The sequence below is a fragment of the Canis lupus genome, chromosome 21 (genome assembly GCF_048164855.1).
Source record: "Canis lupus baileyi chromosome 21, mCanLup2.hap1, whole genome shotgun sequence".
Taxonomy (NCBI): Eukaryota; Metazoa; Chordata; class Mammalia; order Carnivora; family Canidae; genus Canis; species Canis lupus.
This window is the reverse complement of record NC_132858.1, coordinates 46,365,514-46,379,467: the sequence shown is the minus strand read 5'-3', so window position 1 is coordinate 46,379,467 and position 13,954 is coordinate 46,365,514. Positions and strand designations below refer to the sequence as shown.

General features: G+C 41.8%; 1 protein-coding gene across 4 annotated transcripts in view; it reads right to left on the bottom strand.

Moving 5' to 3' along the window:
• RALA (RAS like proto-oncogene A) overlaps window positions 1-13,291 on the bottom strand; it is a 73,176-nt gene extending 59,885 nt beyond the window's left edge. For 2 of the 4 annotated variants that reach the window (XM_072791635.1, XM_072791634.1), the window contains exon 1: window positions 13,042-13,273. The gene's annotated coding sequence lies outside the window, so the exon portion shown is untranslated. Of the gene's footprint in view, window positions 1-12,451; window positions 12,587-13,041 lie in introns of those variants that run through there. The other 2 variants (XM_072791633.1, XM_072791636.1) reach the window with 2 other exon arrangements.
• Between the last annotated feature and the right edge of the window lie 663 nt (window positions 13,292-13,954).

Sequence of the window (13,954 nt, the reverse complement as noted above, 5' to 3'; positions counted from 1 at the left end):
AATTGGGAACTATCTTTACTTAAAAAAAAAAAAATCACTTTGAAGATGAATCATACAACATATGGACACTGACAGAGCTTGAGAATCCAAGTAAATGAAAGAGGAGAGGAAGGAAACTAATTATAAAAAATTGATTTCAGCAATCTGTAGGAATGTAGGAACTCCAAGACAGTTGGATATAACCCCACTCAGAGAGCTAAAGAAAACTACATGAAAGAACAAGTACAGAAAAATCAGACATGATTACCAAGTTACAAGTTACCACTGTTTTTTTTTTTTTTTTTCCCCAAGTTACCACTGTTAATGTTAGTTGTTTCCCACCTCCACTGGAGAGTGAAACAGGTATATGGAATGTTTTAGTTTAAAACTGATATCACATCCGTTTGTTTAGATAAGGAAAAGTACTACCAGTAAAGGCTCATTTAGCATTAAAATTAATCAGATAACAAATGTGATTTTTTTCCAAAAGCTCCAGATGTCAACTTTCTACGTATTACTTTTGGTTTAAGTTCATAAAAGTGGGCAAAAAATGCATGTTACCCTTAAGGTAGCAGACATACGGTTTGTCTGCCCCGCATCCCTTCTCTTGGAGGGAACCATCGTCTCTTTACTGCATTACAACAGGACAGCAAATCTGGATGCTCTGCCTCTCTCAAAAGTGGCCAAGATACGCAGGCTGGCCAGAGTGCTCCATTCCCTGGGCTAGGAAGAAAGACTGGCTCTTTCCACTGAGCTGGGAAAAACTGAATATGGAGATGAAAGTGGCCACCATGTGAAGAGTCAGTCAACAGAATGAAGAAACCAACAGGTAGAGCTGGAGGAGGGAGAGAACACCAAACTTCTGTTTTGCTGAAGACAGTCTAAACTGGATTTCTGGTTCTTAAAACTGAGAGAACCCTAATATCTGTAGTATCTCTATTTGCTTCTTGTGGTTCAGAAGGAGTTTCTCACTGCTTAATTGTAGAATGAAGATGAAGGTGACTATCATTGTCTTTAATTATTTACTCTGCTTCTGCACTAGCTAGACATGTGGAAGAATTAAGAAAACATTTAGCTTTTATTCCAATTGTCTAAAAAAGCCCCGTGGCAAATTATTTGAAAAAGTAAGCAAGGCTCATGGTTAACATCATTACAAAAACAAAACAGTGTTCTCTGGGAGAAAATCTTTGCAAATCACATGTTTGATGAAGAACTGTATCTGGAACACATAGAGAACTCACAATTCAATAACAAGTTAGATAACCCAGTTTAAAAAAAAAAAATAAGAAAAAGATTTGAGTAGACATTCCACCAAAGAAAATTTGTGAATGGCTAATAAGCACATGAAAAGATGCTCAACACCATCAATCATTAGGGAAATGCAATTAAACTACAAGATACCAATTTATACCTACTGGAATGGCCATAATAATTTCTAAAAAGACTATAACCACTGTTAAAGATGCAGAGAAATCAGAACTCTCAAACACAGCTGGTAGAAATGCAAAATAACATGTAGCCACTTTGGGAAACAGTTTAGCACCTCCTTAAAAGGTTAAACATAAACATTCCATACAACTAAGCATTTCTCCTCTTAGGTATATACCCAGGAAAAATGAAAACATATGTCCACACATAGGCTTGTACATGAATGTTCATAGCAGAATTATTCATAAAAACCAATAAAGGGAAACAATCCCAATGTCCCATCACCTGGTAAATACATGAGCAAAATGTGGTATATCCACTTAATGAAATACTTACCTACCATTCACCAATGAAAAGAAAAGTTATGGGCCCATGCCACAACATGATGAAGCAGAAAAAAACCCCAAAGACTATTTCTGGAATGATTCCATTTGCCCAGAAAAGGCAAAACTGTGGAGACAGAATCTAAGTTAATAGTCGCCTGAAGCTGGAGGTGGAAATGGGGATTATTAACTACAAATGGTCAAAGGAATTTTGTTGAAGTGACAAAAATGTTTTAAAACTGGATTATGGTGATGGTTACACAACCAGCTACTAAAAATGACTATAAACTTAAGTGAATTTTATGATACGTAAATTATACCTCAAAAAAGTTTACTAGAAAAAAATGAAATCAAGGGGTAAAGAAGACATAATAAGGAAACACAAATCACAAACCTTGATTAGACCCTGGATCAGAGGAAAAACAGCTATTAAAGGCACTGGGTGGCAACTAGGCCAGGAAATCTGAATCTGGGCTACATATTAGATGATGTTATGGAATTATTACTAATTTCCTTATGTGTTAAAATAGCATTATGACCATACAGGAGAATGCCTTCATTCTCAGAAGATGCAAGATAAAATATACAGAGGTGAAGTTTCCTGAGGTTTCCAGCCTTCTTTCAAACAGTAGAGAAAAATAAAAACATCTATACTTAAAAAGATCAAGCAAAAGGGGCAAAATAATTGGAATTGGTGACTGGGAAATACAAGTGTTCGATATAAAACTCTTTTAACTTTTCTGTAAGTTAGAATATTTCAAGATACAAAGTTGGGGGTGGGAAGGAGCTCTCTTATTTTAAAATGTAACCAAATGTAAAAGAATCACCAATGTAGTTCTTTACGCATTTCAGAAAGAGGCATATAGTTGAGATATAAAGACTGTCATCTTTATTTTATAACTGTGTTAACATACAGATAATAACAGGGAACAGATGGGAACTAAAAGTATAAAATAATTATGCAGAGAGACTTAGCAAGTCAGAGCTTTATGAACATACTAATGCTAACCAATACTTCTTGAAATAATCGTTTAAGACAAAGCAACATAGTTACTAGCTGATGTGGAAATCTTTAGGTTTATAGGTATATCCAAGAAAACACTGTTGAATGCAGGTCAATAAATTTTCCCATCCCAAAGAGCACTCATCCCACCTATATCTTTTGGCTGATAGAAAGATCAAATGAGATTTTATATATATATATATATATATATATATATATACACACACACATACACACACACACACACACACAGTTTCAATTTAAAAAAATTTAGTCACTTACACTTTGAAACTTACTGGTAAGAACAGGAATACAAACAGGATTAAACTTAGTAATTTTTGGTTACTCTTGTATATAACTGGTGTTCCTCAATTTTGTAGTCAACACTGCACCAACAAATCTTCAAAACACTGTCAGTGTTCATTATGAATGATTCCCCTTCACTCTCTAACTTAAGGTATTTTGTCTACTTCTAATGTCACAATTTTTAACAGTGTGCTTGATAACAATTTAAAGTTATAACAGCTTGAAACTCATCAGACACACTAATGGAAAACAGAAATCTTGTTATGAATCAAAAGCAAAGTTCACCTGGAAGTTCAAACAAAAAGCCACGTTTATTGTTTTTACAATAAAGAAAACATTCCAGAAATTGGACCTCAAGTTAAAAATGTCTAAGAAGAAAAAGACATAATACACTAAGATGTACATTAGTTCACATACACTGGGCAGCTCAGACAAAGTATTCCAGCAGATGAAAGAAGATAATCACACTCACTAGGATAGCTGTAATTAAAACTATGGGCTATAACAAATGCTGGTGAGGATGCAGAGAGCCTAGGAAGCCGCATACACCGACAGTGGGTAGAAAACAGTTTGGCAGTTTTCTCAAAATGTTAAACATGGAGTTACAACACGACTGAGTTTTATATATATATATATATATGGAATATATATACACAAAATTGAGGAACACCAGTTTTTATATATATATATATACACACACACACACACGCACATACACACACATACAGGAGAAATGAAAACACATGTCCATGCAAAAACATGTACCTCAATGTTCATGGCAGCATTATTCAACATGAGCCAGGTGGAAATACCCAAGTGTCCATCAACTGATAAATGAATAATCAAAATCTGGTATATCCATTCAATGTAACATTACTCAGTCTTAAAAAGTAATGAGGTACTGATCCATGCTATAACCTGGACAAACCTTGAAAACATTATGTTGAGTTAAAGAAGCCAAACACAAAAGGCCAATGTTGTAGGATTCCATTTATGGAATCCAGAAATGTCTAGAATGGGAAAATCTGTACAGATGGTAAGTAGATTATTAGTTCCCTGGGGCTAGGGGTGGAGGGAATCAGGGGTGATGACTAATGAGCATGGGGTTTCTTTCTGGTGTTATGAAAATGTTCTTACATGAGACAGCAGTGGGGCACCTGGTTGGCTCAGTTAGGCATCTGCCTTTAGCTCAGGTCACAATCTCGGGGTCCTGGAATCGAGACCTACTTCGGGCTCTATGCTCAGCAGGGAGTCTGCTTCTCCCTCTCCTTCCCCCTCTGTTGCTCTCTCTTTCTCTCGCTCAAGTAAATAAATAAAATCTTTTTAAAAAGTCAGATAGTGGCGATGGTTGCCAGTCACAATTCTGTGACTATATTAAAAACCACTGAATTATATTTTAAGAGAATACATGTTATGGCATGGGAGTTACATTTCAATAAATCCTTTATTTTTTAAATCCAGCCCCTACATTCCCCACAAATAAGCAAATGACATAAAAAGACAATTTACAGAATTAAAAATATAAATGACAAGTTACTGTACAGTTTAAACAGCTGTACCAAATAAACTTTAAAAAACAAAAGAAAATATAAAGACAAGAATGAGTTTTATCTGAGCCAAAGCAAAGATAATAAGAAGAGATAAACAGAGCAAATGGCCAAGTTTTGTTTATTCTGAGTGATCAAGAAAGTTACCAAAACCCACAAGCAGCAAATAAGAATTAATGAAGTAGCAGACACATAGAATTATCTTAGTTGTAGCATGCAGACATGGAAATAGGGACACCTTACAGACCAACAGGGAAAAGTAGGAAAAGTCACTAATAATCCGAGCATTAAGACTAGAGCAACCAAAGACCTCAGGGAATGAGGATTTTTTGTCACAGACATAATGTCTTAGGCAGAAGGACGGGGGGAGACAGACTGTCCTCAGACTTAAAAGACGAGGATAGGTGAAGGAACCTTTTTACCTCATTACTTTCCCTGTGAAGGAACTTTTTTCCTTCTGAAAAAAAAGGAACAAAAAAAATTTGCTTCCTCCCCAAGCTCTGCTATCAAGGTGCCATCAGTGTACTGGAGGGTGGGACTTGAGGGTCTTCAAGGCAGGACAATCCCTACACCCCCTCGAGGTTGAACTGCATATCAGTGAGGCAACATGGCCCAGAGAGAAAAAGGCAACAGTCCTAGGAAAGTGCAGATGGCCATAGACTACTCACCTGGTGAGTGAGAGCTCTTCAACCTAGGGAAAAGAAGAGATTACAGCTACCTACAAGTGTTCCTGGGACAGTGAAGATGGCAAACAGGCCATGGACCAAGAGTTGTAGAAACTTCTGGGGAGGAGCTCCTCAGCGTAACAGGCAAGAAATTAATAATATCCTATCTCCCAGCACTCCTGGGAAAGGAAGTACTTACAATGACAAAGGTAACACCATATGGATTGGGAGTTCACAAATGGACCTAGATAATTGTGAAATTATAAGAATCTACAGAAAATATGCTAACTTTTGGGGTGAATTAGATGGCAGTGAATGAAAGCAGCCTCTAGAACCTGGGAAACAGCACTGGTGTGTATCCTAATTGACATGTAGATGGAATGTGTGCTGATGTCCAACACCTGATTCCGCATAAACATACACTTTCAGCTAGAGGACTAAGTCTTCAAAAATGAATTCTGGAGAAAGAAGAGGTTCCAGGCCCTACAAACTTGTCTGGAACCACCCCACATCTGTGTACTTTAGGTCACCCCCATGCGTAAACTTGTCTAATTACAAACCTGCCTTGCCATATGAACTACTGACCCAAGAACCCAAGCAAGCCATAACCACATCAATACAAGGTAAGCCTAATTTACGTGTCTATAACATAAAGAAACCACCTGAGGCTGCAAAAGCCTAGAAGGGAGCCCTCAGATTGTCATAGATCCACGGCAGCTTTAGTCTAGAGAAAATGAGGTCACCCTGTGGCATCCATGACTGGCTGAGAGATGACTGAAATGAAGTTCAACAGAACTGTGTGGCAAGATAAGAACAAAACTTAGGACCTGCTGTGTGAACTGGGAAACTACAGATCAGTCCTTACCTTGCTTATCTTTGTACTTTGCCCACTAGCAAAGTCCATCTTTCCTGCCTCTCACCATAGGCATCTCCATTTAGAATCTCTTACAGAGACAGCAAAGGACTGCAGTCTCTGAAAGGCATTACCATATCTAAGTTAATATCTAGTACAATGTACATCTCTGTTTATCCACAGAAAAAAATAACAAGGCAATCAGAATCGCTCTTATTAAAGACTTGTTATACTGCAGTTTAACACTGTTCTAGAGATATTAATCAATGCAATTAGATAGGATAAACAATTAGAAGCATAACCATTGGAAAAGAAAGGATTGAAATCTCTATAGGTGACATGACAGCATATCTGAGCCTAAAAGAAGCAATGATAAAAATAACTCAAATGATAAGAATTTAGCAAGACAGCAGGAAAACATGCAAAAATCTGCAATATTCATATAATGAATAATAAACAGTTAGAAAATAAAATGTATAAGAAATTCTATTTATATAACAGCAACAACAACGATAAAATGCTGTGGAATAAATTTAACAAGAAATGTTCAAAGCCTATATGAAGAAAACTATAAATCATTCCCCAAAGACACAAAGGAGATTTTAAAAAATGAAGAAACATTGCTTATTCTAGGTTAAGACATCTTAAGATGTCTCCATATCATCAAGAAATCAGTTCTAAGTTAAATCGTAAGTTCAATGCAATCTCAATAAAAACAGAAATGAGCTTTTTAATGAATGGACAAATTGATGCTGAAGTTCATATGGAAAAATAAAATATGCAAGAATAGCAGGGACAATACTGAAGAGGGTGAGCTACAATGGGGACTAGGTCTACCAGCTAAGAAATCACATGCAATGCCTCTCTGATTAAAACAGTCAGGGTGATGGAATAAAATAGACCCAACTCCATACAGAAATCTAGTGTATGATAAAGGGAGCAAAGATTTAAAAAAAAAATGGCACTTGTGGTAACATTACATCCATTCTTCACATAATCTACAGAAATATACTCCAAATGGATCAGAAAACTGAATGTGGAAAATGAAACTACATGAACACTAGAAGAAGACATGACTGAATTCCAGATAAAGAAAGGCTCTTTGATAACTAAAAATCCAGATGTAATAAATATAACAATATATTTGACTACATGAAAACAAACTTTTGCATGTCCAAAGACACCAGAAGCAAAGACAAAAGATGACTGGGCAAAATACTTGCAACATATATCAAAGTTAAATGGTTAACATTCTTAAATATAGAGAACTTTTTAAATCTGAGCGGAAAAAAGGCCAAAAATTATTTAACAAGTGGGCAAGTAATGTGAACAAATTATTTTTTTAAATGTAAAAAATGGCCCTTTGATATACAAAAAATGTTTAATTCACTAATTAAAACTATACTGAGATACTATTTCTCACCTATTAGGTTGGCTGCAATTCAGAAGCTTGACAGGGTACTCGGCCGGCGAGGCCATGGCACTCTTACGTACTGCTGGTAGTATTCCAAATAGTACAGCTCCATTAAGGAGAAGAATTTGGCAATATCTAACAAATTTTATATATGCATTTATCCTGAATATTTACCTCCAACAATACAAAGACACAGATACATAAAGATTTTCATTATAATGTTATTTGTATTTGAAAAATATTGGAAAATACTTAAATGTCCAAGTACAGGAGGCTGGTTGAATAAACCATGGAGTAATATGCAGTTAACAAAGAAAGTTATCTAATTTTTGTTTATTATTTTTTCAAATAGCTACTAGATTTTTAGGAAGTAAATACTTATGAAGTTGTTTGGGCCTATTTAATAAACCGTTAGGTGTTTCTTTTGATCTAGGGATGTTGTGAAAAAATTATTGATATGATAAGGATGTCATGAACTAAGAAAGTTTGGGAACTTCTGATAAAGCCCTGTGAAGGCTTTTAAGAGTATATTTATGTGTGTAGTTATGAGTTATGTGTGTAGTTACTGTGGATTGTGGTCAACAAATTTATAATAGACTAATGAACGCATTGCCCATAGTGGTAAAAGTCCTATGTTGGATTTTATGGCAGCCCATAAAAAGAGCAACTAGCAACTTGAAAGTTGTTGGGGTTTTTATTTGTTTGTTTTTTGTTTTTTTGTTTCTGAGGGATGAGATCAAGAAAAAGGATCTAATCAAGATTGGTTTTGGAGAGGTATACCCTACTCTGAGTGCTGGAAGACAAGCCAGCATGTATGAGGTTGGGGTTAGGAGAAACAGCTACAACCACAAGAGAAAACAGGGCACTAGAAAACACTAGCATTGCAGAAGCTTGGTGTTGCTGGAACAGAATATCCTGGAAGAGAAGAGATGGGGCTTGAGAGTTAGGTAAAGAGTAGGTCTTGGACGTTTTGTATATGAGATGAAGGACTAAAGGAGTTTGGATTTATTAATAGGCAAGAAGGGATCTGCAGAAGGGCTGTAAGCAAGGGAGCATCACGCCTGCCTTAACTAAGTGTGGAGAAGAGATCAAGGTGGGGTGGGCAACAAAAGGCCAGCAGACTGCTGCAGTAATCCAGAATAGATCTAGACAGGGAGGCTGAACTAAGGCATTTGCAATCAGCAGTGGGCAACCTTCACTTCAATGAGTTACTATGTTAGCTACTCAACCGCATTAGAAAGCAGGGATCCCGTGGCTTGGAAGACTACAATCATGATCTTTGTGGAAAATGGAGGTCTCTGCCCACCCTTCGTGATGCCTTTGGGAGTAGAAATCGTTTCATAATCTTGCTATGTTTTATCCTCCAACATGACATTGTCAAACCTTGATATTTAGTTTCAATAAGTGAATTCAGCAACCCAACTGGAACCCAGACTTCAAAAAGATTATGTGTGTCAAGCATTAGGGGTGTTAAATCTTTTTTTTTTTTTTTAATTTTTATTTATTTATGATAGTCACAGAGAGAGAGAGAGGCGCAGAGACACAGGCAGAGGGAGAAGCAGGCTCCATGCACCGGGAGCCCGATGTGGGATTCGATCCCGGGTCTCCAGGATCACGCCCTGGGCCAAAGGCAGGCGCCAAACCGCTGCGCCACCCAGGGATCCCAGGGGTGTTAAATCTAATAGAGAATTCTAACTGAAGGCCTTTAAGAATAGTATCCTAATATTTTTATGTAAGCTTGCTGTTTTGGGCTTGCACAGACTACCCTATTGATGTTGAGGAATTATACCTTCAGGTATAATCACATCAAAGATTCAAATTATCTTCTAAAATTTACTCACATGACTCTTAAAACTCATAGAACTTTAATTTCATTTTTTCTATATTGTAACCAAATCCTTTTAAGTGTAATAAGGTAGTAAGAGAGGTGTCTTAGAGCTAAAGAAATAAAACAAAGAATAAGTGTAACTAATGGGGGCTGGAGAATGAGCCATTTTTTACTTAGAGCTACATACCTTTTCTTCCCCCCTCTTTTTTTTAACCAAGAGATGAACACATTCTTCAAATTAAGCCCATTAAAAGTGCATATTTCAAAAAAACTGCACAGGCTTGGAAAGAGTAAAGAGAATTCCAGCACTGAACAGAAATTAGACCTTTACAAGAGCTCTGTCGCCTTTAAGCCTCTATATTAAACCCAAAGAGAAAATGACATATGGTTTGAAATGGTAAAAACAACCCAGGATACCTCTACCTCTCTTACCACTCTTCACAATTACCCCCACAACCCCCCCCACCCCCGCCATGTCATTTAGTGAAAGAACTAAAAACAAGATTTCAGAAAAGGTCACTACAAAATAGGTTTTCCAAAGTCCCCTCAAGTAGGGAGCATTCACGTATTTCAGAGGTAAAAAGCAGTAATCAACACCAACTGCTGAGTTCCTAATACTCTACTCCTCCAGGACACCTATCTGAATCATACCCAACCACTTTTTCATCATGGCACACATAGTGGATGGTATCTGTAGGCAAGCTGGAGATAAAGAGGGTAACCCCAGGGCCCACCTGATGGTCAAGAGTGCTGAGATCATTAGATCGATGTTACTGAGGCTCAGCTCAATCAGAAACTTGTTTTTCCTGAGCCTTTTAGGATTAAGTGCAATATGCAATGCTCTCAGAAATCATTACTTTCAAATCCAGACTCTCCTAATACTAGCTTCCAGCCTCTAGCCAATCACTTCACTTAGCCTTAGTGAAGTATGGAAAAACTACCTATCTTACAGAGGTCCTGTGGAGATTAAAAATAATAGAACTAAAGCTCTTATCACAGTGTGTGGCAGGCAATCAGTGTATACGGATTGTTATTACCAAGACGGTTGCTGAATTAAAAAAGAGAAATCTGACCTCTGTACAGTGGTGATGTTGCTGATATAAGAAACTGCAGACTTCCCACTATGTCTAAGAGTTAAAACACTTTATAAAACAAGAAAAACCATAAACTGTCTCCCTATATCATAATGTTTTTCTCCACTAAAAATATATACTGTATCAAAAGTGATTGTCCTTGCCACCCATCTACTAAGGATTACAAGTGTGGGTAACACTGATACACACATATATACAAGAAGTGATTCTGGTACATTCATTCATATCCCGCAGAAGCTAAGCTCGGAAAACCAGTACAGGACCACAACCAGACATTCGGAAAGGAAAGAAGGTATCAGCACTTTTTTTTGGGGGGGGGTGGGGTGGGGGGGTGGATCTCTAAATTGAAAATAACCTAACCTTCTACAGACAAAAATTATTCCCCCACACAAATGGTAAACAAGATTCTTCCCTATAATTAGCCCTTTTTTTCCCTTGAAAGCCCTGCAAAGAAAGGATTGTACGAAACTACTTTAAAATAAGTGATACAGATAACTGCATATTCAGCAGACACATTAGGGAACATCTGGATCTCTGCAAAGAAATGTGAAAGTGGCTACTGGTAAATCATGCCAAGGTCCTATCAGGATGTGAGAGGATTTCACATACCCAGGGGAGAAATAAGCCACTATAAGCAATTCTGGGATGTATCAACGGTTTTCCAAACAGTGGTGACTCCCAATTTCCTCTTTTTGGTTAAGATAAGTTACGGTTATCAACCTCCAAACATAAGCTATCACTAGGAAATCTCTTTAATAACCCGGGATATGGGCAGCCCAGGTGGCTCAGTGGTTTAGCGCCGCCTTCAGCCCAGGGCGTGATCCTGGAGACCCAGGATTGAGTCCCGTGTTGGGCTCCCTGCACAGAGCCGGCTTCTCCCTCTGTCTCTGCCTCGCTCTGTGTCTCTCATGAATAAATAAATAAATAAAATATTAAAAAAATAATAATAATAACCCTGGATAAACTTGCTTAATTGGCAATTATTGAAGACTGGAATACACTGCCCAATCACAACACCCTAAATATAAATTTTAACCTTCCAGGGGAGGATAGTTTTGGAAGGACAACAAAGGATTCTTCTTGAATTGTCCTTTCACTACGCCAAAAAAACATTTAAGACAAAGCATAGTCTTTGCGCCAAGAAACTGGAACACAACAGAAAACCCAAGAAATAAATGACTCCTGAGGCAGCTGTGGCATCATCTCCACATTCATTCATTCAGTGAAGAAATACGGGAGAGCTCCTATGTTCCAGTAATCACTTGCGAGCAACAGGGATGCATAAGACACGGTTCCTGCCCTGAAAAAATTCAAAGCCTAAAAATAATGTCTGAAGAGTCACAAGAATCATTTTACAATAATACTGTATTCACAGACACAGAAACGAGTAAGATATACATTTAAATATATTAATAAAGGAGCTGGAAACAAACAAAAAACAGGCCGTCCACTGCGAGTTTATTAACAAATTTTGTTATATGAGTTAAGGGAACGTGATGACCAAAGTTGTAATGTACTTTCAGGACAAAAATTAACTTAGGGCACATGTTTTACAAAGGCCTCCCTACTCCCCCCACCCACCCACCCCTCGACACACACACACACACACACACACACACACACACACAGCGACCACAATCTGCAAATTGGGTGCTTTTCAGCTTGACACGTCGGGCGTGGCACTGGAGATCTCACACAACCCCGAAGACACCTGGATAAGCTCGCACAAGCCTGGACATTCAGGTTTCCCAGCAGAAGCCAGTTAACTCCCTAATTCTCCCTAAACCTTGAAACAACACTGCCACCTCTCTGTGCTGTCATCCCTGCCCACTTACACACAGACACCCAGGCTAAAAGCAAACCACAAATCACATCTTCCACTCCTTCAGGAACAAATCTCCAAGAGGAATTACCCCCTCACTCAAACAAAACAAAACAAAACCCCCCAAAAAAAACCTATATTCTCTCCCTCGCTTTACAGGCTAGGTGATGCTAATAGGGGCAGACAGACCTGTGCAGTTCAAGGCGGAGCACCTAAGGACTTCAGTCTGAAAAAGCCATTGCTTTAACTGGCACAAAACCCTGGCGGAGATGCCTCAGAAGCAACTGCTCTAGTACAGGCGCGGAGTGGAGGAAAGGGAAGGAGGGGAGAGGGGCGGAGTGAAGCGCGGGGACTGCGGCGGGGGCCGGCGGGTCCCCCCGGGTCGCGGGCACCGCCCAGGCGGGGACCTCGGCGCGGCGGCCAGAGATGCAGGGTGACCTTCCGACGAGGCCGGCTCGCGGAGAGGCCGGGCTGGGAGGACCACGCCGCGGCTCGCGGCCCCCGGCTCCCGGCTCGCGGCCCTGGGCTCCCGGCTCCCGGCCCCCGGCTCGCGGCCCCCGGCCCCCGGCCCCCGGCGGTGCGCTCGCCTGGCCCCGGCTCCCAGCCCGGGCTCGTCCCGCAGCTCGCTCCCGGGCGGAACGCGGGACGTGCAATCTCGGCGTCCCGGCCCTGAGCCTGGGCCTCGGGCCGCCGCCGCCCGGACACACCCCCGCCGCCGCCGCCGCCGCCGCCCCGCGGCCCCGACCCCTCCCGCGGCGGCCCGGGCGGGCATCGCTCACCTGCACCGCAAGCCGGTCCGCCGCCCCGCGGGCTTCGGGCGGACAGAGCTCGGCCCCTGTCGTCTGGGAGGCTCCCCGCCGCGGGCGGCAGGAGGACGAGTCCGACGGGCGGCGGCGGAGCCTGGGCGGCAGGAGCGGGAGCAGCAGCAGCAGCAGGAGGAGGAGGACTCGGGGCGCTCCGCTCTCCGGAGATCCACCCTCCTCCTGGCCGCTCTGCAGCAGCCGCCGCAGATCACTTCCGGGGCGCCGGGGAGCGGGGCGGGGCCGGCTGGGGAACTACTTCCGGTCCGTGGGCCGAGAGGAGGGGGCCGGGGGCCGGGGCTGGAGAACAATGGCCGGCGGGGCGCGGACTGGCCGGCGTCGCCCCGCTGCGCTGCCCCGCGGGCGGCCCTACCCAGGCCCCCCGCGCCCGGCGAGGTGGGGGTCGCCGCAGGCCTCGCGGAGGTGCCCGCATCTCGGCGTCCTCGTCTCTCTTGTGGGGCCCGGGCGGGGTTCGCGGGGAAGGAGGGGACGCGGAGGCCGCCATCTTGCTCTCGGCGGCGGGGGTTGGAGGTGGTTTGGCGGGTGGCCGCCCGGCTGGCGGGCTTCGGAAGTGCGGGGCCTCGGTCTGCGGAGGGCGGAGCGGACGACCCGCGGGTGCCTCGGGTCTTTCAAGGTCAGGGCCCCCCGCCCCTCCCCCCCAGCACCAGCACCGGGGACGGGGCGGGCGCATCCACGTCCCCACAAAGAGGACATGCGGCACGCGGCGAATCGCGCGTCGGAGCGTGGGCAGTGATTCCAGGACTTAAAAAGGTCAAGCCTGGGTTGCTGGGGACAAAGGTGATGGAGACGCAGGGACCAAATGTCTTCACTCCTCGGTGAGGCAAGGAGGAGAGGAGTGACCCTGGACAGCTTTAGGGGAGGAGTGGGGCCA